At 38.8% G+C, this 24,776-nt stretch overlaps 1 protein-coding gene, 1 long non-coding RNA gene and 1 pseudogene across 2 annotated transcripts in view; 2 read left to right on the plus strand and 1 right to left on the minus strand.

Moving 5' to 3' along the window:
- The window catches only part of LOC101411753 (zinc finger protein 420), a 79,108-nt gene that overhangs the window by 37,119 nt on the left and 17,213 nt on the right, over positions 1–24,776 (plus strand). The window lies entirely within an intron of this gene.
- LOC131274206 (uncharacterized) overlaps positions 4,445–24,776 on the minus strand; it is a 62,575-nt gene continuing 42,243 nt past the window's right edge. The window contains exons 2-3 of the long non-coding RNA XR_011646329.1: positions 8,804–8,895; positions 4,445–6,471 (exon numbers count right to left, since the gene is read on the minus strand). This is a non-coding gene — a long non-coding RNA (uncharacterized lncRNA). The remainder of the gene's footprint in view (positions 6,472–8,803; positions 8,896–24,776) is intronic.
- Positions 7,979–8,804, plus strand: LOC111764213 (TIP41-like protein pseudogene; annotated as a pseudogene).

The raw sequence follows: 24,776 nt of genomic DNA on the forward strand, positions 1-24,776 counted from the left end.
TCTTATTGGATATCCCTTATATGTTATGCATTACTTTTCTCTTGCTACTCTCAGAATTCTCTCTTTGTCTGGCCTTTGACATTCTGATGAGTATGTGTCTTAGAGTTGGTCTATTTGGATTTTTTAGGATGGGAGTACATTGTGCTTCTTGGGCAGGGATATCTATGTCCTTCAATAGGGTTGGGAAATTTTCTACCACTATTTCTTTAAATATTCCTTCTGCCCCTTTTCTCTTCTCTTCTCCTTCTGGGACACCCATGACACATATGTTTGTACATCTTTTGCTGTCATTTAGTTCCCTGAGACCTTGTTCAATTTTTTCCATTCTTCATCTGTCCTTTGTATGTTCACTTTCAGAGGCCATTTCTTCAAGCTCACCAATCCTTTCTTCTGCCTCCTCAAATATGCTATTATATGATTCCAATGTTTTTTTAATTTCATGGATTGCACCTTTCATTCCCATAAGATCTGCTATTTTTCTATGTATGCTTTCAGATTCTTCTTTGTGCTCATCCAATATCTTCTTAATATCCTTAATCTCTTTAGCCATCTCATTGAATTTGTTAAGGAGATATGTTTGAACATCTATGATTAGTTGTCTCAACTCCTTTATGTCATCTGGAGGCTTACCTTGTTCCTTTAACTGGGCCATAGCTTCCTGTTTCTTGGTGTGGATTGTAATTTTTTGTTGATGTCTTCGCATCTGGCTTACTAGAGTATTTATTCTGGGCGCAGTTTTTCTCTTTAGTTTAGGACTTCCTATCATTTCTCCCTTGCTGGTTATGCAGTAGGGGTCAAGCATATAGTTGGTGCTGTAATCTGTGGAGGCTCAAGCTGCCCTCATTACACCAGGGACCAATGAAACTTCTTCCAACTTTTTCCTTGGCCAGGGGTAGCGCCAGGGTCACAGCTGTGTGGAATAATCCATGTGTAGGCCTAGACTGTAGTTGCCCAGAGAGACTGATGAAGCTTCCCTTTCTCCCTTTCTCCCCTGCCTGGGGCAGGGATGGGACTGCAGGTGTGGGCAGGATTCTATGCAGTGCAGGTCCAAGATGACCGCAGTTGCCCTAGTAGACTTCTGATTTTCAATCTATGGCAGCCATAGTTACCTGCAGTTACCTATATCGGCTAGTGCAGGGCTCCTCATCCTCCTCCACGCCAGAGGTGGAGCTGAAGCCTAGGCAGGCTACAGGCTGATCTGCGTGAAAGAAACTGGTTCTTGCCGACACTGAGAGTTTCAATCAGCCCGGCTTCCCCTCAGGCTGGTGGCAGAGTCAGAATGGCAGCTATTGGCCTCTTTCTGACTTGGGCTCATTCACACCCCGCCCTGTTCCCAGGGTTATCTGTTAGCCAGCCAAGTCTACCAATCAGTAGCCGAAGTCGGCAGCCAACTGTCTCCTCCTCCCCTGTTTCTGGGAAATGGAGCCTCCAATTCCCATCACAGAACAGCTCCTGGGGTGGCTTGTGCTGCCAGAGTAGGATAGTCATCAGCCTTCACGGCTTGGCCAGTGATTTCCCAGAGAGGCTAGCATAGGTCCCTGCAGCTTCCTCCCTGCTGGAGGTGGCACTGGGGCCTAGGCTAGACCTGCAATATGATCTAGATGGGAAGAAGCTGGTGTCCACCAGCACTGGGATTTTCAGTCCGCCCCGCTTCCCCTCATGCCAGATGCAGAGTCGTTAAGATGGCAGCTCCTGGCCTCTTTCTGACTTGGACAGGCTCAAACTTCAGCTGTTTTCAGGATTATACTGTAGCCCACTGAGTTTCCTCATCAATAGCTGAAATTGGTGCCCACCTGCCTCTTTCTCCCGTTTTAGGGAAGTGGAGCTTTCAATTCCAGCTGGGTAACAGCTCTCAAGGCGGCTTATGCCTCTAGTGGAGGATCGGCACTGGCCTCCATGGTATGGAGCATTCTACTTACGAGTCTTCTCGGCAGATGGGCAGTCTCCTCCTTCCACTCCTTCAAAGACGTTGCAGAATGCTCTTCTGGTCTCCTGGAGCCCCCAAACACGTGCTTCAGCTAGCTCCAAAGAGCTCTGGATGTTTGCTAATTGCCCTGTAGCCGGAGCTGACTCTAGGAGTTCCTTACTCTGCCACCATCTTGCTGGTTGTTCAGGCTTTATTTTTGATTAGGATTTCTTAAGGAGTAGTTTATGATTTAGGTGGCATACTCCAAGTTTCTTTAATAATATCTGAGATGGGAGTGGGGATTTTTTTCCCCAGGGAATCCATGATTGAAAGTTTTTGGTACCCACCAAATGTGGCTGGAGATTTGGCAGCCTGAGTTTGTTTTGTGTATATCTTTGGATGGACTGAAATAGGTGAAGTATAGTGTGGTGGTTGAGCATTTTGAACCTAGATTAAGAGGATTTGAATCCTGACTTCCAGTTTCAAGCTGAGGGAGTTTGGGCATTCTCTCTGTGTGGCACCTGTAGAATGAGAATTATGATGGGATCTACCTCATAGGATTGTTTTAAAGGTATTAGTATCTACTTGAGATAATATCTGTAAAGTTATTAGAAGAGTTCCTGGCACATAGTTAGTGCCTAATTAATATTAGCTATTGCTACTAAATGATGAGATTCTTAGTCATTCTCTATCAGTTTTCTGTATTCCCAAGGGCAGTGAAAATATTTATTACCATGAATGCTTGCAAGGAAAACGAGCCAGATGATTAAGTGTGGACCAGAACAGGGATTCTTAGCATTTAAAAAATTTTTTATTGTGGTAACAAAATTTCCCATTTTAACCACTTTCAGGTATATAATTCAGTGATATTCATTACATTTCACAATATGTGCTACCATCACCACCATCCATTACCAAAACCTTTTCATCACTCCACACTGAAACTATACCAATTTAGCATTAACTACCCATTCCCCACTCCCACGCCTGCCTCTGGTAAACTGTATACTAACTTCTGACTGAATTTGCATATTCTAATTATTTCATATACGTGAGATCATACAATATCCTTTTGTGTCCGGCTTACTTTACTCAACTTGATGTTTTCAAGGTTCATCCATGTTGATAGTATCAAGTATCAGAACTTCATGCATTTTTATGGTTGAATAATATTCCTTTGTAAATATATAGATACACACCACATTTTGTTTATGTCATCTGTTGATGGACACCTGGGTTTCTTCCACCTTTTGGCTATTCTGAATAATGCTGCTGTGAACATTGGTGTACATAGACCTGTTCCAGATCCTGTTTTCAGTTCTTTTGGGTATATTCTTAGCAGTAGGATTTATATGGTAATTCTATCTTTAACTTTCTGAGGAACTACAAACTGTATTCCACAGTGCTTAATCTGCCAAAGTGGTGCTGATACAAAGTATCAAAAATCTGTTGGCTTTTATAATGGGGATTTATTTGGGGTAAAAGCTTACAGTTCCAAGGTTATGAAAAGTCTAATTCAAGGCACCATAAAAAGGTGCTTTCTCACCAAAGTCAGGTGCCATGTATTGAAGCAAGATGATGGACCTCTCTGCCTAGTCTCTCCTTCCCCTCTGGGCTTCCTGTCTGTGGCTCAGCTACTCTACTTTCTTCCCAGTTTCACCTGTAAGCTGGTATAGGACTTGTCTCTTAGGGCTTCCTCTATCAGCCTCGGCTGTTCTGCTGGCTTCTCAGTTTCAGCTGTAAGTTTTCAGGCAAATGGCTCATCTTTCCCTGGGGCCTCAGCTGTTTGAGCCTTCTTCTTTCTGTCACATGGCAGGATCAAGAAAGACAGAGCTTTCTCACGTCTGTTTCAGTTATTCTTTCTCTGTGTTTGCAACGAGGTCAACAAGAAGGCGAAGCCCCAACCTGAATTGTGCCTTCCTGGTGTAATCCACTCAAAAGCCCTAAATTGATTTTATCAGTTAATATAATCAAAGGCCCCTCAGCTGAATTTAATGCAATCAAAGGATGCCACACCCAGAGGAATAGATTAGTTTGCAAACATAATCTTTCTTTTTTGGGGATTTGTAAAATAATCTCAAACTGTGAAATATAGTGTCTGTACCATTTTTACATTCCCACCAGCATTGCAGGAGAGTTCCAATTTCTCCACATCCTTGCCAACACTTGTTATTTTACCTTTTTTGATAATAGCCATCCTAGTGAATGTGAAGTGGTATCTCACTGTGGTTTTATTTTTAATTTTTAATTTTTAATTTTTTTAGGTACCAGGACTGGGGATTGAACCCGGGACCTTGTATGTGAGAAGCCCATGCTCAACCATTGAGCCACATTGGCTCCTCAGAGTTGTTTTTTTTCATTTGTTTGTTTGTTTACTTGTTGTTTGCTTTTTTTGTTTTTAGGAGGCACTGGGGACCAAACCTTGGACCTCTCATGTAGGAAGTAGGCGCTTACTTGCTTAAGCCACATCCGCTCCCACATTGTGGTTTTGATTTGCCTTTTCCTAATGACCAATGATGTTGAACATCTTTTTGTGTGCTTTTTTTTTTTGTTTTTTTATTATTTGTATATCTTTTTTTGTTATAACAGGGATTCTTTTTTTTTTTAATAGATTTTTAAAATTTAAAAAAAAATGTACATAAATCATTCAAAATGTTACATTAAAAATATAAGAGGGATATTATTTTATCTGGAACAAATGTCCCACCACAGTGTGGTATGTTGATAGATCAGTGTTGTTTGGGAATTCTGCACATGTGCATGATTGCTTTATAAATTTGCAACTTTTGTCATAAAAAATATATTTAAAAAATAATAATTGGTGGGTTAGGAGAAAAATACACAAAATGTAAGATAAGGACTATAATTAGTAGTAAGATTTTGACAATACTCTTTCATAACAAGAAATGTCTTACAACATTGCAAGGTGTTGGTGGAGGGCTGATGTAACAAATGTCTCACGACAATGCAAGGTGTTGGTGGAGGGCTGATGTATGGGACTCCTGTAGAATGTTATGCATGTTTGCTTTGTAAATCCACAGCTTTTACTATACACTTATTGTTTATGTATGTTCATATATAAATGATATAAAGATAATAATAGGGTAGGTTGGCAGAAAATACTTTGGTTAGTAACAATATTTTTTAATGCTCTTTAATCATTAGTTTAAAATATTTAACAACAATGCAAGGTATTGGTAGTAGGGTGAGTTATGAGAGTCCTTCTGATGCTGTGTGTGTTTGTTTTATAAGTTCACAAATATTACTATACACTTACTATTTATGTACGTTTATGTGTGAGTGATATACTTCAATAAATTAAAAAAGGATTTCCCGACTCACCCCCCACTCCTCCCACATCACCAAACTCTTTCATTAGTGTGGCACATTCATTGCATTTGATGAATACATTTTGGAGCACTGCTACACAGCATGGATTATAGTTTACATTGTGGTTTACACTCTCTCCCAGTCCATTCAGTGGGTTATGGCAGGATATATAATGTCCTGTACCTGTCCCTGCCATATCATTCAGGACAACTCCAAGTCCTGAAAATGCCCCATATCACCTCTTCTTCCCTCTCCCTGCCCTCAGCAACTTCCATGGTCACTGTCTCCATTATCAATGATACAGTTTCTTCCGTTGCTAGAGTCACAATAATTCTATAGTAGAATACCAGTAAGTCCATTCTAAGCCATATTTTATTCCTCCATCCTGAGGATCCTAGGATAGTGATGTCTGCTCTGCCTCTAACTCGCAAAGGGGCTTAGATCCCACATGACTGATAGATGGAATTCTTCTGCTTGCAGTTATATACTCTCTGAGGTCTCTGGTGTGGTGGTTGTCCATCCCCACCTCCTAAAACAGGGATTCTTAACATGAGGTCTTATGGGTTTTCAGAGCAATAAAAGTTTCAAAAGGTTATTTACAAAATTGTTGTATGTATTTATTTGTAAATGGGAAATTTGGAGGGGAAAGGAAGTCTACACTTCATGATATTATAAAAGCTATATAAGATTTTAAAAGATTGACTCTTATTGGTTTAGAATCAAAGTCTGGAATAACTGGCCACGACTTCTGAGATAATCTTTTACAAAGTTATGTCCAGCAATATGGAAATGGTTAAGTAAACCACACTCCATCCAAGTGATGGAATGCAAAGCATATAATAAGAATTGTCTATAAAGAGTTAACATAACAAAAAAGTATGTAAATATCTAATATTGAGAAGTGTTATTATGAATAACAATCATCAAGAAGTTAAATATGAAAGGTATTTATAAGATATTTTGCATTTATTTAATAATTGATTATTCATTGTAGCCATGGAAGGCTAAACTCAAATTATTGAGCAGCTACTGTGAAGTAGCATTTTTTTTCTGTTTACTGTGAATACTGTCCTTAACCACTCTGAAATGCCATGAATCATGATTGTGTTCCTTCACAGAAGGATCTCAGGGTGTTGATCAGATACAATAGTCAAGAACTGCCAGGAATTGCTCTTTCTTACATGTCTGATGATGGAATTAGTGCAGGCTTGTGAAATGTTCAGCAACTAAGGAACCTATAAAAAAAGAAAATTAAGGTTATCCATGGTCCCAACATACAAAAATAATCATTCTAAATATTTTAGAGTATATTTCCCCAAAATATTTCTCTGTGATCCCCTTCTGATTTGATAAACCTTCCAACTATTTACAGTTCTTAAGATTATAGTTATGTCAGTTAAAATGTAGTTATCATGGTAGAAAATTATTAAGTACGGAAGCCTCAGAATTAAGATTTTTAAAAAAAATTTCTCTTCCCTTTCCCCCGCCCCCCAGTTGTCTGCTCTCTGTGTCCATTTGCTGTGTGTACTTCTGTGTCCGCTTGTATTCTTATCAGTGGCACCGGGAATCTCTGTCTCTTTTTGTTGCATCATCTTGCTGTATCAGCTCTCTGTGTGTGCTGTGCCACTCTTGGGCAGGCTGCTCTTTTTTTTGCACTGGGCAGCTCTCTTTATGGGGCACACTCCTTGTGCATGGGGCTCCCCAGGCGGGGGACACCCCTGCATGGCACAGCACTCCTTGTATGCATCAGCACTGCGCGTGGGCCAGCTCATCACCTGGGTCAGGAGGCCCTGGGTTTGAACCCTGGACCTCCATGTGGTAGGCAGATGCTCTATCCATTGAGCCAAATCCACTTCCCTCAGAATTAAGATTTTTAAGAAATTTTTCATCTATTGATATTTGTTTCATTTTAATGATTTAACAAATATAATATTGTATATTGTTTGGTAAGCATGCTGATTTTTCTCTTTCAGTATATCTTAAATGTCTTCCATTCTTTAACTGTTTTCTAAAACTTAGTATTTGATGATGACCTGAATATTCCTTCTATGAATATTCTGTAAATTATTTAAGAAATCCGTTTTTGGGCAGTAATACTCAAAACTGTTAAGCAATTAACAGGCTTTCTGTCTCCTTTGCCTTGACCAACTTTTCACCTCAAGGTCATATCGGAGATGTGTCTTGTGATTTCAAAGATAGGCACATTTAAGAATGTGATCTAGATTAGGAAAATTGCAAGTGGTGGGCCCTGAGGACTCCGGAAATAGTAATTTGGCCTGGAGGAAGGGATCTCAGTTTGCAAATACAGTTTTCCCATGATAAAGACAGCTAAGCATGGTCTTTGCAAGTGCTTCTGAAGTGTAATGTCTGGACTGAAAATATCAGCATCACCTGGGAACTTATTAGAACTGCACATTCTCAAGCCCCATCCAAACCTACTAAACTTCAAACTCAAGGAGTGGGGCCTAGCAAGGTATTTTTTAACAAGTCCTCCAGATGATTCAGATGTACACTAAAATTTGATTACCAAACTTTGCTGCCCATTAAAATCATATAGGAGAGGCTTTGTAAAAACTTGAGCAGGTTTTACAAATCCTGACTTCCAGGCTACACCTAATACTAATTAAGTCTGAATGTTTGGGGGGCCAGACAAGGGTAGTGTCCTAGAAGCTGAGGAACTGGTGACCACTGCTTCCGCCTCTCCAGCCTATTCTGTGTGGCTCCACAAGCCCCATCTTGGCTATGTTGATCCATGGTTTCCAGAGCAGCCACCAGGACTTCTTAAGCCCTGGAAGCTGGTGGCCACCAAGATCCACAAGAAGTAGTCAGGGGATGTGGAGAAATTAGCTGATGAATTGCATATGCCATGTCTCCCTGATAGAATGTTTGGAGCCAGCGTTTTAAGAATCCAGCATGGCACTGGCTTTGGAATGAGTTCATGCTACAGATGCCTTAAGATGGGTAAGCAACTACTAAGTAGTCCGTGCTGAAGAGTGGCAGGAAAGCAGAATGGAGGGTTGGAGGATAAACATTTCCAAACAGGTTATTAACCATATGATTGGACCTATATACAACAGGTTATAAGGGAACATTACCTGGAGAATCAGTTAAGTTAAAGGTGGAACCTATAATAGATGATATAAATACAAAGAAATTGAATGCAGAGAACAGATTTAAGTTTTTTGAAGAAGTTCTGTTTGCGAATGAACTTCATGATCATGGAGTTTCATACTTGAGTGTGAAAATTAGAGTAATACCTTCTAGCTTTTACTTGCTCTTATGGTTTTTCTTGAGAAATAATAGGGTACTTATCAGAAAGAATGGCATAAGACTTTTACCATGAGGCTGACAAGACCATGTTGACAGAATATACATTGCCAGAGAGCAAAATTGCTTATTTAATGCATGTTTCATCTTCCCTCTTCAAGATACCTAATGAAATGTAACAGTATTTACCAATAAAGACCATTTGTGAGAAGCTAATGTTTTCAGAAAGAATCGATCCTAACCCTGCAGACTCACAAGAAAGTGCACTGTAGAATAGAATGTGGTACAACATATACTCACCATGAAATCTGACCAGGGACTTTGCTGTTTCTTGGCGGAGCATTTTTATTGTGAGAATTAATTGCCTTGTTTATGTGCAGATTTTCTGTAGCCTTAAAGAAAAATAATAAAAACTGTTGTGGGCAGGTACCACTCAAAAACTGAATGTTTAGGGGTGGGAGTCAGTCATTATAAATTATTTTATCAGAAAGTAATTTTATTTTTTATTTGTACATTTTTTTATTAGATCAGTTGTAGATTTACAGTATTTTTAAAAAAATGTTTATTCTGGTAACATTACAACCTAAAAATTCCCATTTTAACCACTTTCAGGTATACAATTCAGTAGTGTTAATTACATTCACAATGTTGTCCTACCATCACCACCATCCATTAACCAAAACTTTTCCATCACCCCAAACAGAAACTATATGAATTAAGCATTAACTCCCTATTTCCCACTGTAGTAGTTTGATATTACTTATGAATTCCAAAAGTAGATACTAGATTATGTTTGTAAACTGGTCTGCTCCTCTGGGTATATTAGATTATATTAGATTCAGAGGCTTCACTTTTACTTGATTAAATCATGACTAAGGCTTTGATTAGGCCATGTCAGTAGGACGTTGAAAAACAACAGAGCATAAGAGAGAGTTGGAATTTTTGATGCTGGATCCCTGGGAAGTAATACACAGAGAAGCAAATATATGAGGAAAGAGAGAAGGTGCCATTAGACACAGCAGAGTCCCTGGTAAAAGAGACTAGCCATTTGCCTGATAGTTTACAGCTGGCCTTGTGGAGAGAGCAGAGCAGCTGAGCCCAGAGAGAAATAAGCCCCAGGGAGAGAGACAAGCTTTATGCTAACGTACAGCTGAGAAAGGAAGGAACTGGGACCACAGAGCATCAGGAGGAAGAGGAAGGCTGAATCCTCGCAGAGACCAGCAGCCTTCTTGCTCCAGCACATGGCAACAGACTTTGGTGAGGGAAGTAACTTACACTTTACGGCTTTGTGACTGTAAGCTTCTACCACCAAAAATACCCTTTATAAATGCCAGCAGATTTCTGGTACTTTGCATCAGCACCCCTTTAGCTGACTAATACACCACCACCACCCCTGCCCCTGGTATCTGTATCCTAATTTCTAACTCGATGGATTTGTTTATTCTAAATATTTCATATAAGAGAAACCACACAATATTTGTCCTTTAATGTCTGGCTTATTTCACTTAACACGATGTATTCAGGGTTTTTCCATGTTGTAGCACTTCACTTCTTTTTATGACTGAATAATATACCATTGTATGGATTCATTGGCTGATAGACATTTGTGTTGCTTATTCCTTTTGGCTATTGTGAATAATGGCGTGATGAACATTGGTCCGCAAATATCTGTCTGAATACCTGTTTTCAGTTCTTTTGGTTATGTACCTACAAATGGAATTGCCAGGTCATATGGTAATTCTGTATTTAACTCTGAGGAACTGTCAAACTGTTTCCACAGGGGCTGCACCATTTTACATTCCTAAGAATAACATACAGGGAAATGGACTTGGCTCAGTGGTTAGGGCGTCCATCTACCACATGGGAAGTCTGCGGTTCAAACCCGGGGCCTCCTTGACCCGTGTGGAGCTGGCCCATGCGCAGTGCTGATGAGCGCAAGGAGTGCCTTGCCATGCAAGGGTGTCCCCGGCGTAGGGGAGCCACACGCGCAAGGAGTGCACCCGTGAGAAGAGCCGCCTAGCGCGAAAGAAACTGCAGCCTGCCCAGGAATGGCGCAGCCCACACTTCCCATGCCACTGACAACAGAAGCGGACAAAGAAACAAGACACAGCAAATAGACACAGAGAACAGACAACCGGGGGAGGGGGGAATTAAATAAATAAATCTTTAAAAAAAAAAAAAAGAATAACATACAAAGATTCCTATATTTCTGCATCCTTGCCAATACTTATTTTCAGTTTTGTTAGAATAAGAGCCATCATAGTGGGTATAAAATGCTACCTCATTGTAGTTTTAATATACATTTCTCCAATGGCTAAGGTTCCTGAGCATCTTTTCATGTATTTATTGGTTATTTGAATATCTTCTTTGGAGAAATATCTATACATTCCTTTGCCCACTTTTTTAAAATTGGGATGCTTGTCTTGTTGTTAGAGTTATAGGACTTCTTTATATATTTTCATATTGAACCTTTATCAGATATAACATTTCTATTATTTTCTCCCATTCAGTAATTTTCCTTTTCACTTTCTTCATAATGGCTTTTGCATGAAAGTTTTATATTCTAGGAAATGGATTTTATCTTTTTTTCTTTTGTTGCTCAAGCTTTTGGTGTAAAATTTAAAAAATCATTGTCCTAAAGATGTTTCCTTATATTTTCTTGTAAGAGTTTTATACTATTAGCTCTTATATTTAGGTCTTTGATCTGTTTAGAATTAATTTTTGTATCTGGTGAGAGATAAGGGTCCACATTCATTCTATGGCATGTGGATTTCCAGTTGTCCCAGCACTATTTGTTGAAGGACAATTCTTTCTCCATTGAATGGACTTGTACCCTAGTTGAAAATCAACTGACCATAGATGTGTGGATTTATGTCTATCCTTATGCCAGCATCACACTATTTTAATTACTGTAGCTTTGAAGTAAAATTTTCAATCAGGAAGTGTAAGTCCTCCAAACTTTTTTTTTTTCAAAAATCAATTTTATTGATACTTAATAAAGCATAAATCCATCCAAAGTATACAACCAGTGGTATTTGGTATAATCACAGAGTGTGGCATTCATCACTTCAATCATATTGGAATATTTTCATTATTCCAATAATAATAAACAAAAAACAGACAAAAAACCTCAACACTTCTCAGTCTTTATGTTTTCCTTGCTGTACATAAGCTGCTATTCTCTTTCTGTCTCTCTAGTTTATTTGTATTTCTATTTTGTAAAAACAGTCTCATTTATGCAATATTACCCATATTCATATTTGAAATGAGGTTTCACTATGTTATGCAGTCCCAAGTTACATCTTTTTAGCTTTCCTTCTAGTAATATACATGTCCTTAGACTTTCCCTTTCAACCACTGCTATATCCATATAATCACACTGCTAGTTACCTCCACTATGATGTACTTCCAACTATTTCTATTCATTTCCAATGATTTACAAACAACCTTTTTACCAATTCTGCACAGATTAATCTTCAGCTTTCCATTCTCCTCCTTCATTGTATTTTCTGGTAACCTATATTCTCATTATTAACTCCATGAGTTTACAAGTATATTTAGTTCATAATGGCACAAATTATACAATATTTATCCTTTGTACCTGGCTTGCTTCACTTAACATAATGTTCTCCAGTTTCATCCATGTTGTCATATGCTTTATGACTTCATTTCTTGTTAACAGCTGCATAAAATTCCATCGTGTTTATACACCACAGTTTATCCATTCATCAGTTGATGGGCTCCTGGATTATTTCCATCTTTTGGCAGTTATGAATAATGCCACTATGAACATCAGTGTGCAGATGTCTGTTTGTGTCACTGCTCTCAGTTATTCTGGGTATTTATTTGTGTCACTGCTCTCAGTTATTCTGGGTATTTACCTAGTAGTGATATTGCCAAGAAATGTGACAAGTCTATATTCAAATTCCTTAGGAATTGCCAAACAGTTGTCCACAGTGCCTGTACCATTCTACATTCCCACCAACAGTGAATAAGCATTCCTATCTCTCTACATCCTCTCTAACACTTGTAGTTTTCTGACTTTTTAATAGAGGCCATTCTATTGAAGATGTGAAATGACATATCATAGTTTTGACTTGCATTTCCCTAATCTGTAGTGATGTTGAACATTTAAAAAAAATTTTTTTCCCATTTGTATTTCTTCTTTGGACAAATATCTATTCAAGTCTTTTGTCCAGTTTCTAATTAGGTTGTTTGTCTTTTTATTGTTGAGTTGTAGTATCTCTTTGTATGTCATGGATAGTAAACCCTTATCAAATATGTGATTTGCAAATACTTTCTCCCAGTGAGTCGGCTGCCTCTTCACCCTTTTGATAAAGTCCTTTGAAGTACAAAAGTGTTTATTTTTGAGGAGGTCCCAATTATCTATTGTTTCTTTTGTTGCTTGAGCTTTGGGTGTAAAGTTTAAGAAACTATTGCTTACCACAAGATCTTGAAGATATTTTCCTACATTTTTTTCTAGGAGTTTTATGGTTGTAACTTTTATATTTAGGTCCTTGGTCCATTTTGAGTTAATTTTTGTATAAGGGGCCCTTTTTCTGACTTCCTTTTAGATATGTCTATCCAGGTCTTCCAGCACACTTTATTGAATAGACTGTTGTGGCCTAGATGGGAGGGCTTGAGAGACTTGTAAAAAAAATCACTTAACCGTAGAGGTGAGGGTATATTTCTGAATGCTCACTTCAGTTCCATTGCTAGTCTGTGTCTCTTTATGCCAGTACCATGCTGTTTTAACCACTGTAGCTAAGTAATATGCTTTAAAGTTAGAAAGTGAGAGTCCTCCAACTTTATTTTTCTTTTTAAAGATGTTTTTTGGGGAAGCAGATTTAGCTCAATGGATAGAGCATTCATTGGTCTAGGGTTCAAACTATGTGGTGAGCTGGCCCACAAGCAGAGGTGATGCACACAAGGAGTGCCGTGCCACGCAGGGGTGTCTCCCATGTAGGGAAGCCCCATGCACAAGGAGTGCACCCTGTATGGAAAGCCGCCCCATGCAAAAAAAGTGCAACCTGCCCAGGAGTGGCGCCACACAGACAGAGAGCTGATGCAGCAAGATGTTGCAACAAAAAGAGACACATATTCCCGGGGCCGCAGACAAGAATACAAGTGGACACAGAAGAACACACAGCGAATGGACACAGAGAGCAGACAACTGGGGGGAGTGTGTGTGTGGGGGGAATAAAAAGTAAATAAATAAATAAATAACCAAAACATGAGTTTCTAAAAAAAAAGATGTTTATGGTTATTTTGGGCCCCTTACCCTTCCAAATAAATTTGATTATTGGCTTTTCCATTTCTGCAAAATAGGCTGTTTCAATTTTTATTGGGCTCATATTGAATCTGTAAATTAGTTTGAGTAGGATTGAGATCTTAATGATATTTAATCTTCTGGTCCATGAATATGGAATGTCCTTCTATCCATTTATTTAAGTTTCTTTGGTTTCTTTCAGCAGGGTTTTGTAATTTTCTGACTATAGGTCCTTTATGTCCTTGATTAAGGATATTCCAAAGTATTTCATTCTTTTAGTCACTATTATAATTGGAATTTTTTTCTGATTTCCTCCTCAGATTGCTCAGCAGTAATGTATAGAAATGCTAGTGATTTTTGCATGTTAATCTTGTACCCCACCACTTTACTGAACATGTCTATTAGCTCTAATAGCTTTGTTGTGGATTTTTTCAGGATTTTCTAGATACAGGATCATATTATTAGCAAATAGCTGATATGACACTCTTTTCCAAGCCTTTGGCCCTTGTCTTTTTCTTTCAGGCTGCAGTACTAGCTTTAGGATCTTTTGTAGTTTTGGTCTTTTGGAAACATACGCTCAGCTTTTCTTTGAAGGACAGTTTTGCCATATACAGAATTCTTGGCTGGCAGTTTTTCTCTTTAAGTAGCTTATATACTTCATACCACTTTCTTCTCACCTCCTTTTTTTTTTTTTTTTTTTTTTTAAAGTAATAGGGCCAGGGATTGAACCTTGGGTCCTCATGTAGGAAGCCAGTGCTTAAACAGTGAGCTATACTGGCTGTCACCTCCATGATTTCTGATGTGAGGTCCACCCTTAATCTTATTGTGGTTACCTTGTATCTGATGCATTGCTTTTCTCTTGCTACTTTCTGAATCGTCTATTTCCGATATTTGTCATTCTGAATAGTAGATGTCTCGAAGTAGGTCTATTCAGATTTATTCTGTTTAGTGTGCATTGTCCTTGGATATTGATATTTTTGTCTTTCATAAATGTTGGGAAGTTTTCAGTCATTATTTCTGCAAATATTCTTTCTGTTCCTTTTCTATTCTCTTCTCCTTCTCAGACATCGATAACATATATGTTTGTGCATTTCACATTGTCATTTGGTTCCCTTAGATCCTGTTCCATTTTTTCCATACTTTTCTCTTTCTCTTCTCCTGTCTTTTCCAGTTCAGATGTTCTGTCCTTGAGATCATCAATTCTGTCCGCAGGCAATATGAATCTGCTCTTATGTGCCTCTAATGGATTTTTTAAAAGGTAAGTTTCAGAATGGTATGCCATTTGTTTTTTAAAATTTTTATTTTTCCTATTCGCCCCCACGCTTCCCCTCCCTACCAGATGGCTCTCTTGTCTGTCTGTTCATCTTCTTTAGGAGGCACCTGGAACCGAACCTGGGACCTCCCATGTGGGAGGTGAGAACCCAACTGCTTGAGCCACTTCTGCTCCCTGCTAGTTGTGGTGTCTGCTGGTTGTGGTGTCTTGTTTGTTGTGGCATTTTGCTGGTTACAGCATCTTACTGGTTGAGGTGTCTCCTTGCCTTCTTTAGGAGGTGACCCGACCCGCGGATCAGTCGAACTAAGACCTGAGGGAGGGAGTGGGAATGAAAAGGGACAAGAGACAAAAGAATGGAGACAAGACAGGATTCTGATCAAGTCTCGTTTATTGAGGGCCAATCAGGGGTATTTATAGCCAGGGATGAATGAGGTGGTACATACTGATGACAACACATGTGTCAGTAAATGATTGGTTAACTAGATTTTGATTCTCATGCCACACACACATGCAGATGGTTATTTGGTAACGTCCGCGGAAAGACTTTCATGCTCTTTAGGGAGTGCCCAATTGGAGCCCTGGGGGGAATGGCATAAGAATAGAAACTTAATTGCTTCAGCGAGGGTGGGGAAACAGAAACTTAACCAGGTTAGTATCTAAAAATAGTGCTTAGCAACAAGATGGCCAATACAACACCTGTGCCAGAGGCAGCTTCCCACAGGTCCCCCTTTTCTTTAATATTTATAGCAGAAAAGGAAGACTGACAAGACAGCCCGTTCTGGGGGGACTGTGCCTGTCTTAGGTCAGGGCTGGCAAACAGACGATCGCATTAGACCTTACCCGTCATCGAGAATCGTGGCAGCGAAAGGCCACGTCTCTGTCTTAGGTGGTTGTTATCGCGAGAATGCCTTGCCCAGTTGCCCGTCATTGACTAACCAGTCCAGCACCTCAGAAGATACTGAGGAGATATTCATGGTCTGGGATCAGGCCTACAGGCTGGATCCATTTGCAAGTAGTGATCAGACCCCTCATCATAATCGGCCATGTCCAGTCTGTGATAATGGACCTGGATGGGCTGTATTTTTATGGCATTCAGTTGTTGCTTTAAAAAGGCCATAATCTTGTTAAAGAGAATAGGTCCTAGCATAGAAGTATTAGTAAGCCAAGCAGAGGTCCCAAGAGGGGGAGTATGTAGGGTAACAGTCCATTCATCCCATTCCACAGGGGGTTGTTGGCCAGCTCCTTTCTTCTTTTCTCCAACTTTTCTCTTAACTTTATCTCGAACAATGCCAGATTTATTAGCGTAAAAACAACACCTTTCCTGTAAGCTTCTGACCCTGGCAGTTTTTAGCAAAGTGGCCCTCTTCACCACAGGTGAAGCATTTCCCTTTATTTTGCTGGGCCAAATACTGTTTAACTGTAAACCCTGGTAGGGCTGCTGCCATTGCTAGACCCTGTTGATATGCAGCTCCTATGTCTGAGCACAATCCAATATAGCCAGACAAATCTGTCTTTTTTCTATACGGGTGGATTGCGGCCTGGCAAGCGGCATTTGCATTTTCATAAGCTAATTGTTTTACAAATTCAGTGCCTGCTTCTGCATTTCCAAATATGCTCCCCGCGGCGGGCATGAGCCGATGTACAAAGTCTGCAAAAGGCTCATCCGGTCCTTGTTTTATGCTAGTGAGGGAGGAACTAAGATCTCCTTTGGTAGGTAATTTTCTCTAGGCTCTAGTGCCTGCAGCTTGAATTTGCGCAAATAAGCCTGCATCATATTGCATTTGGGTTTCGTTGGAAGCATAATTTCCTTCTCCTATTAGCATATCTAGGATCCACCCATTGCCCGCTTGTGCATTGCGCCTGGCAGTATCTTTGCAAAGCTCAACGGACTCTGATTTCCATAACAAATAATCTCCTCCGGACAAAGTAGCGTGGGCAATAGTGTGCCAATCGATGGGGGTGAGCCAATTTTCAGCAATGGATTCTACAATAGCTAGGGTGTAGGGAGCGGTAGCTCCGTATTGGGCGACTGCGGTTTTAATTTCCTTATTGAGTTTAAAGTCAAAGCCGCTATGGTGTCTCCAGGCCTGATTCTGGTCATCTGTGGTTTCAGTTACAGGAAAAACCTCGGGTTCACTTAAGGTAGTTAAAGGATTAGAAGCCTGGGGGTTCCTTAACGCCGCTCCTTGCGTGGGTGGCTTGGCGCAGGGCTCTATATTTTTAGTTTCACTTTTTGCTTTTCCTGTTTTCAGCTTTCTAATTGGGATATTAGTTCTTGGTGCTCTTCCTCTAGCTGGATTTGTTCTTTTAGTTTCTCTATTTTTCCTAATAACTCCTTCCTTGGGTAGACTACCGGCATAACTATAGGTGGGGCTGCGGGATAGGGAACGTATGGCGGAGGTCGAGACTTTACCGTCTCCTCCTCAGATTCACCCGATTCTATATTAGAGGATTCATCATCAGCTTCCACTTTTAATTTTCTGAGGTCAGGGTATGGGTTCCTACTAGATGTGGCTTTAGTTTTTCCTTTATTTTTATCCTCCTTACAGGATCTTTTGTTTGCATGGGTTAACAGCTGCTTTGGCTTGGTGGTAGGCTTCCTGTCCTCCTCGCTATCTAGCGAGATCAAGTCCTCCTCCGGACCAGACGCTCCGGATGCGTCAGGTGGTTTGGACTTTGCGCAGTCTGCTGATTTCTTAGGGTTGGTGGCTAGAGCCTCCAGCCCCTGCCCTTCTTGCAAAATTTCCTCACCCTTCTTAATAACATTTGCCACCACCGTGTCCCTATGGCGAATACTTAAAATATCTTTAATGAGATTCCAATATGAGAATGCGGTTACTGGGATTCTTTCAGGGCCAAAAGTTTTGTAAAAGTCCTGTAAAGCATCCCCTACTCTTTTCCATCTTCTCTCATCAATAGTTCCTTCTTGAGGAAACCATGGACATACTTCCTTCAAAAACTCAAAAAACCTCAATAACTGTTTTACTTTTACCTTTACTCCTCGTGTCTTTAATGCCTCTTGGAGACAAATGTCTCATGCTGGTTCATTTCTTGCCCCATGATCGCTGATCACTTACCAAGGCTTCAACCGAGAGGCAGGTTCCCTCGCGGCGTCCTCCGATTCTCGCGTCCTGCCAAGACCTGAGGGAGGGAGTGGGATTGAAAAGGGACAAGAGACACAAAGAATGGAGACAAGACAGGATTCTGATCAAGTCTCGTTTATTGAGGGTCAATAAGGGGTATTTATAGCCAGGGATGAATGAGGTGGTACATACTGATGACAACACATGTGTCAGTAAATGATTGGTTAACTAGATTTTGATTCTCGTGCCACACACACACGTGCAGATGGTTATTTGGCAACGTCCCCGGAAAGACTTTCATGCTTTTTAGGGAGTGCCCAATTGGAACCTGGGGGAGTGGCATAAGAATAGAAACTTAATTGCTTCAGAGAGGGTGGGGAAATGGAAACTTAACCAGGTTAGTATATAAAAATAGTGCTTAGCAACAAGATGGCCAATACAACACCTGTGCCAGAGGCAGCTTCCCACAAGGAGGCACTGAAAACTGAACCCAGGACCTCCCATGTGGGAGGTGAGCACCCAATTGCTTGAACCATATCCACTCCCTCTAAAGGATTTTTAATCTCATCCATTGTGTCTTTCATTTCCATAAGCTCTGTTACTTTTCTTTGCAAACTTTCAGACTGTTCTTTATGCTCACTCAATATCTTCTTAATATCCTTTATCTCTTTACTCATTTCTTTGAATTGATTTAGGAGATTTGTGTATTTATCACTGATCATTTGTCTTAAATCCAGTGTCTCATCAGAATATTTGGTTTGTTCCTTCGCCTGGGCCTTCTCTTCCTGTTTCCTAGTATGGCTTGTAATTTTTTGCTGATATATGCACATCTGAATATGTTGGTGAATTTTCTCCGATGGCCAATTTCTCTCTCTTGCCTAGAGTTGTTTTTTGGTGTTTTTTTTTTTTTTGTCAGCTCTTCTTTGATTTTTGGTTCAACTTAGTCTGAGTCTTTAAAATTGCCTGGTTTAAGTTATCAAATTGGCCATGGACTCATAATGGGGTACAGATTTCCTCCTAGCAGTTGGATTAAAGAGAGCCCAAAAAGCACTATTCTCCTTGCAGTTTCCTGGTCACCAGCAAATGATGCTCATCAGTGAACTTTTCCATGGAAGTATTTCTTTAAACCTACACTTGATTGTGATTCTTGTTGGGCCAAAGTCGAGATTCATAGTAGACCCCGCTGGCCGAATTCACTGGAGAGAACCACTCTCTGCCCTCCAATGCACCACTCTCCCTTTTCCCAAGGAGGAAGACATTGTTCCCCTCTCAGTCGGGTGCAGTGAGCCGGTTCTTTGTCTCTCTGTCTCTTTCCCTCTTGGGGTTTGTGCAGCACAGCCCTGGTCTGCTGACTCCCAAAGCATGTCCCTTGGGCAAGTTTTGGCCCTTTCTCTGTTGTTTTGTGAGAGAGTTGATTCCAGAACTCTCAACTTTGTTTTCTTTTTCAAGGTGGTTTTGGCTATCAAAACCGTTTACAGTTCCATATGGATTTCAGGATCAATTTTTCCATTTCTATAGAAAAGAAAAGGCTGCTGGAATTTTAATAGAGATTGTACTGAATTTGTACATCATTTTGTCAGTCACTGTTGACATGTTAACAATATTCTAATCCATGACCACAGGATGTCTTTCCATTTAACTCTCTAATTTCTTTAAGCAATGTTTTTTTTAGTTTTCAGGGTACACGTTTTTAATCTCCTTAGTTAAATTTATTCTAAGGTATTGTATTTTTTTAGATTCTAAGTGGAGTTTTTTTCTTGATTTCCTTTTCAGATTGTCCATACTTGTGTATAGAAACCCCATTGATTTCTGATTGTTTATCTTGCATCTGCAACTTTGCTGAACTCATTCACTATTTTTTGTAGCTTTCTTGCAGATTCTTTGGGATTTTCTATATAGAGTCTTGTCATCCACAAATAGGGATAATTTGACTTTTTCCTTTCCAGTTTGGAGGCATTTTATTTCTTTCTCTTGCCTGATTGTTCTGGCTAGAACTTCCAGTACAATGTTGAATAAATGTGGTGAAAGTAGATAGCCTTGTCTTGTTCCTGATATTAAGGGGAAAGCTTCCAGTCTTTCACCATGAGCATCTATTAATGTGGTGTATTACATTGATTGTCTAATATTGAACCATCCTTGCATTCTTGAAACAAATTCCACTTGGTCATGATTTATAGTCATTTTAATATACTGTTTGACTTGGTTTGCCAGCATTTTGTTAAGATTTTGGCATATATATTCATTAGGGATATTGGTTTGTAATTTTTATTCTTGTGCTGTCTTTATCTGGCTTTGATATCAGGGTAATATTGACATCATAGAATGAGTTAGTAAGTAATCCCTCCTTTTTTATATTTTTGAAGAGTTTGAGAAGGATTGGTGTTAAATCTTCTTTCAATGTTTGATAGAATTCAGTAGTGAAGCCTTCCAGTCTTGGACTTTCCTTTGTTCTTATTTTTGTTACATACAAAGAGGTCTTTATTTTAAAATATTATAAATATAGAGCAAGGGTGTTAGGGCCACCACCCTAGCCAGCCACTAAGGCATAACTGCTCTAGAAGTAATGTTTGCAGAATATCAAAATATCTAAATCTTTGTCTTGGTCACCTCACATTGTATTGTGAGTGGAAGGTTTATAAATTTTTCTAAGAAATGAAAATGAACAAAAAAAGAGTGACAGAGCCTGGTTTCTAAAGCGTGCTATACAGTAATACTCTGTTGCCAAATAGATGGGAACCTCGTTAAGATCAAACTTGTTTTGAAGTCTTATCTGCATATCTGAAACTTGAAGTTGTTTTCTCAGGCTCCAGATGGCTGCTCCATATCCTTGCTTACCTTTTCCCTTGAAAGGAGAAGTCACTATTATTTCTGAATTGAAAAAAATTTCTCCTTTGTGCTGTCCTAGATGTTGTATTATGTCCTGTCCCAGGAAGTGATCCTTTCTTTTCCAGCCCAGAAAACAAATCATAATCCTCTCATTTTTCTAAGAAGTAACTTGTGAGCCCTGGGGCAGGATGCACTCTTTCATCATGTATTATTGCAGATTTCAGGGCCAAAACACTGTGATGTTTTTCACCACAGCATCTGTTTCATCAAGACTTAGTTTTCTTGCTGCCCTTCTGATGAATCTTGTTTCTCTCCCTGAATGCTCCTTTCTCTCCACTCATCCAATAAATATTGGCACGAATTCAGCTTTCTCCCTGGTATCTATTTCTCTCTGTACTTTTTTTTTTCTTAATTTTTATTCTAGTACCATATATAAATCCTAACATTTCCCCTTTTAACCACATTCAAAATATATAATTCAGTGCTATTAATTACATTCACAATGTTGTACTATTACCACCATCCATTACTAAAATTTTTCCATCAACCTAAATAGAACCTCTGTAAACATTAAACCTTAAAACCCCTATTCCCTTCCTCCACACTGTCCCCTGGTAGCCTATATTCTAGAGTCCGATTCTTTGAGTTTGCTTATTCCAATTGTTTCATATCAGTGAGAGAGGGCTTATTTCACTCAACATGATTTCTTCAAGGTTCATCCATGTTGTCACATGTATTCCATTGTGTGTATATATATCAGATTTTGTTTATCCATTCAACAGTTGTTGGACACTTGGGTTGCTTCCATATTTTGGCAACTGTGAATGACACTATGAAGATCAGTGTGCAAATATCTGTTTAAATCTCTGTTTTCAATTCTTTGGGTTATATCCCTAGAAATGAGATTACCAGGTCATTTGGTAATTCTATGCGTAACTTTCTGAAAAACTGCTAAACTGTCTTCCACAGTGGCTATACCATTTTACATTCCCACCAGCAAAGAATGAGTGTTCCTATTTTTCCACTTAAACACTCCAACACTTAAAATATTGTTTCTTTAATAGTAGCTTTTCTAGCAGCTGTGAAATAATATTTCATTTTGGTTTTAATTTGCATTTCCTTAATGGTTAATGATGTTGAACATCTTTTAATTTGCTTTTTGGTCATTTGCATATCTTTTTTGGGGAAAAAAGACTATTTAAGTCTTTTGCCCATATTTAAAATTGGGTTATTTGTCTTATTTGTTGTCGAGTCATAGGATTTCATTATATATTCTGGATCTGTAGTTTCTGAATATTTTCTCCCATCATGTATGTTGTTGTTTTACTTTCTTGATAAAATCCTATGAGGCACAAACGTTTTTCATTTTGATGAGGCCCCATTTATCTATTTTATTGTTGTTGTTGTTTGTGCTTTGGGTGTAACATCTAAGAAACTGTTGCCTAACATAAGGTCCTGAAGATGCTTCCCTATGTTTTCTTCTAGGAGCTTGATAGTTCTAGCTCTTATATTTAGGTCTTTGATAAATTTTGAGTTGATTTTTACATATGGTGTGAGGCAGGCATCCTCCTTCATTCTTTTGCATTTGAATATACTATTTTCCCAGCACCATTTGTTGAAGAGACTATTCTTTCCCAGTTTAGTGGTCATTGCCTCCTTGTGAAATATCAGTTGGCAGTAAATGTGAGGGTTTATTTCTGAACTCTCAGTGTGATTCCACTGGGCTATATGTTTGTCCTCATGCAATACCATACTGTTGTGATTACTGTGGCTTTATAATAAGTTTTAAGATTGGGGAGTGTGAATCCTCTAAATTTGTTCTTTTTCAAGAAGGTTTTGGCTATTTTGGGCCCCTTACCCTTCCATATAATCCATTTCTGCAAAGAAGGTTCTTGGTATTTGGGGGGGCAGGGGAATTGTGTTTAACTATAAATTGCTTTGGATAATTGATATCTTCAGAATATCTAGTCTTCCAATCTATGAACACAGAATATCCTTCATTTATTTAGGTTTTCTATGATTTCTTTTAGCATTGTGTGTAGTTTTCTGTGTATGAAGATTTATTCATAGATATTCAATTCTTGATTCTTTTAATTGCTATTGTAGATGAAATTATTTATTGATATCTTCTTCCAGTTGTTTATTGCTAGTGTATAGAAATACTACTGATTTTAGGATGTTGATCTTGTACCTGCCACTTTGCTGAGTTCAGTTATCAGCTCTAGGAGCTTTTTTGTGAAATTTTCAGGATTTTCTGCATTTAGTATCATGTCATCAGCAAATAGGGAAGCTTTACCTCTTCATTTGCAATTTGGATGCCTTTTATTTCTTTTTCTTGCCTAACTGCTCTAGCTAGCAGGGCAGTGTTGAATAACAGTGCTGACAGTGAGCATCCTTGACTTATTCCAGATCTTAGAGGGAAATCTTTCAGTCTTTCACCATTGAGTATGATGATAGCTGTGTGGTTTTTTTTGCATATGCCCTTTATCAGTTGAGGAAGTTTCCTTGTATTCTTGTCTTTCAAACTCTTTTTATCAAGAAAAGATGCTGGCTTTTGTCAAATGCCTTTTCTACAGCAATCAAGATAATCATGTGGGTTGTACCCCTTCAATTTTTTAATGTGGTGTATTAATTGATTCTCTTATGTTGAACCAACCTTGCACCCTGGGGATATATACCACTTGATCATGGTGTATAATTCTTTTAATGTGTTTCTGGATTTTGTTTGCTAGTATTTTGTTGAGAGTTTTTGCATCAATATTTTATAGGAGATTTTGGTTTGTAATTTACTTTTCTTGTCATTTCTTTATCTAGTTTTGGTATGACAATGATGTTGACCTCATAGAATGATTTAGGGAGAGCTCCCTTCTCTTCAGTGTTTTGGAAGTGTTTGAACAGGATTGGTGTTACTTCTTGGAATGCTGGTAAAAATCCCCTGTAAAGACCTATGGTCCTGCACTTTTCTTTATTGCAAGGTTTTTAAATTTCTGGTTCAATCTCTTTAATAGTTATTGGGCTTTGAGATATTCTATTTCTTCCTGAGTCAGTGTAGGTAATTTGTATGTTTCTAGGAATTTGTCCTTTTCATGTAGCTTATCTAAATTTTTGGTGTACAGCTGTTCACAGTGTCCCCATTATGTTCCTTTCTATTTCTTCTGGGTTGGTAGTCTTTTCTTTTCTGATTTTTATTTGTGTCCTTTCTCTTTTTTCTTTGTTATTCTACTTGCAGGTATGTAAATTCATTGATCTTTTCAGAGAACCAACTTTTGGTTTCGTTGTTTCTTTCTGTTGTTTTTTATTCTCTATTTTAATTATTTCCTCTCTAATCTTTGTTACATTCTTCCATCTGCTCACTTTGGGTATACTTTGTCCTTCTTTTCCTAGTTCTTCCAGTTTTGAAGTTAGGCTTCTGATTTGAAGTCTTCTTTTTTAATGCAAGCATTTAGAACTATAAATTTCCCTTTCAGCAGTGCCTTTGCTGCATCCCATAAGTTTTGGTATGTTGTATTTTCCTTTTCATTCACTTCAAGATATTTTCTAATTTCCCTTGTGGTTTTCTCTTTAACCTGTTGGTTGTTTATGAAGGTTTTGTGTAATTTCCATATATTTGTGAATCTCCCTTTCCTCCTCTGTTATTGTATTACTTCAATATTTTTTAATTTATTGAAACTTCTTTTGTGACCTAAGATATAGTCTTTCCGGGAGTATGATACATTTGTATTAGAGAAGAATGTATATTCTGCTGCTGTTGGGTGATGTGTTCTATATATATCTGTTAGGTCTAGTTAGTTTATTGTTCAAGTCTTGCATTTCTTTATTAAT

The sequence above is a fragment of the Dasypus novemcinctus genome, chromosome 18, assembly GCF_030445035.2.
Source record: "Dasypus novemcinctus isolate mDasNov1 chromosome 18, mDasNov1.1.hap2, whole genome shotgun sequence".
In the NCBI taxonomy this organism is placed as follows: domain Eukaryota; kingdom Metazoa; phylum Chordata; class Mammalia; order Cingulata; family Dasypodidae; genus Dasypus; species Dasypus novemcinctus.